The sequence below is a fragment of the Pygoscelis adeliae genome, unplaced genomic scaffold (genome assembly GCF_000699105.1).
Source record: "Pygoscelis adeliae isolate BGI_AS28 unplaced genomic scaffold, ASM69910v1 Scaffold628, whole genome shotgun sequence".
NCBI classification, from domain to species: Eukaryota; Metazoa; Chordata; class Aves; order Sphenisciformes; family Spheniscidae; genus Pygoscelis; species Pygoscelis adeliae.
Genome location: NW_008825408.1, coordinates 477,690 through 479,720, shown reverse-complemented (window position 1 = coordinate 479,720; position 2,031 = coordinate 477,690).

The following is a 2,031-nucleotide window of genomic DNA, read 5'->3' as shown; positions in this document are numbered from 1 at the left end:
AACAAGAAGATACTGATCCTCCCTGCCTCTCAGGGGAGGGGAATGCAATAAAGCTTAAAAGATCCCAGGATCTCTGCCATAAATCCCGAAGTTAAGGGAGGCAAACAGGGTTGTTCATTATGTACAAAAGCCAGGCTTCTTTTATTAAGTGCCTGATACGGATGGGGAAGCAGGATGCAGTTAGTAACAAAAACATTGGCCTCCCCGTGAGACACAATGCTCAGCTCAGACGGTGCTTTGTTTGTGGGGTGATGCATGGAGATAGTACCTATAGGTCTGCCCCAGCTTTGCATTCAGGCCTGGGAATAACCGCTCTCGCAGTGCAAACAAGCAGTTCAGCAGCACAGCCCTCACCGGGGCACAGACAGCTCCCCCCAAAGCCAGGCAGGATGCTTCCAGAGAACCTACGAAAAGCCAGTGGTTGGATCCTATGTTTTCCTAATTCAGAGGAAGCCTGGCCCAGCTCCAATTTCCCGCAACATCTCTTGGTGTGGGGCGGGGGGGGTGGGGGGGTGGAACAGGCCAGATCCATTTATAGCTGCAGAGTCTGGCAGAGGGCTCAGCGCTCTCAGCGTTGTGCGGAAAGGCAGGGAGCTGACAGCTCAGTACAGCCAGCTCCAGCCGGCAGGAGAAGCAGGCTGGGGAGAGAGACGGGGGGTAGGAAAACCGCTTCCCTTCAAGCTGGGAGCAACGGGAGAGAGGCTGCTCCTCCACAGTGCCAGGGAGAGAAAAACACTCTCTACTTCCGAGTGAATTATAAAAAGTAGGGCAGCAGAAGACTAGCTTTGGAAAAACTGAAGAGCAGCTGAGCTGCTGCTACAGCCAGAAGCACTCGCAGGTCAAGCCCAGGCTGCAGGGCTCTGTGCCCTAACTCCGAGCCCTGCATCACGTCCACCCCTGCAGCACCCCAGTCCCCTATCACTGGAACAGGGCTAGAGGTGGCTCCCGGAGAGGGAGCCGAGGCTGGGAACACTCGTCTTTGCTAGGAGGAATGACAGCTCCCTCACTCCAGCGTATTTACATCAGCCAACACGTGAAGTAGATGCACTGAAAAGCCCTTGCCATCCCTCCTGGAAAAAGCTTGCCCCTGAGGACAAGGTACCAGTTTAAAGCATCAACATGCACAGACTTGCGCTATGATGACTTCAGCTTCTCCCCACGTTACCAGGCATGAGACAGTGAGAGACGAGAGGTATTTATTTAGCTAACACAATTTGTCTAACAATTGTGGGTGTTCACAGTAAAGTTAGGAGAAATAACCACTAAAGCTGCATTAGGGAATCAGAGAGATGATGAGGCCATCAAAAAAAAAAAAAGCAGTCTAGACAATGCAGTGAAATACCAGTGCTATTGTGCAGGCACTGATGACAGGAGCATCATAAAAAAAAAATTGTGGTCAGCCACATTTAAAAATGATAAACTCAAATTAACAGGTGCAGAAAGGGCCTGGGGGAAACAGAAAACCTATCAAACAAGAAGAAACTTAAGAGCCTGGCTTCTTTAGCCTAGCCAAATGCAGGCTGAGAGCGGATAGGATTGCTCTCTAAATATATCACAGGAGACAAACAAAACTGCTGAAGCAAAAGGATAATGCTGGCATGACAGCAAAAGAATAAATGCACTGTGAACACATTTAGGTTGAAAATTAGAGGGGGGGAGGGAGGAACTCATCAGAACAGGAAGCTTTCCAGCTGGAATGGCTGGTTTTAGGATGAAGTTTTATCAGTGGTCTGATGGGCTTATAGGACACAGCACCTCTGCCCACAGGTATCCAAGTTCCCTTATGCTCCTGTTCTTGTTCCCATCTGGTAATTAGCACAGGTCATTATTCAGACGGCTCCTTCCTTACAACAGACCTTGTTGAGGATCACTCCAGTTGCAGAACCTAGGGCAAGCATGCGGCGCTCCTTTGCCCTCCCATTCCGTAAGAGCTGCTCACAGGTAACGACTTCCAGGCTACAGGTCAGTGGAAGAGAGTTGTGTGGATGCACAACCGGTGAAGTGAGAACCACCGGGCAGCCTAGCAGGAAT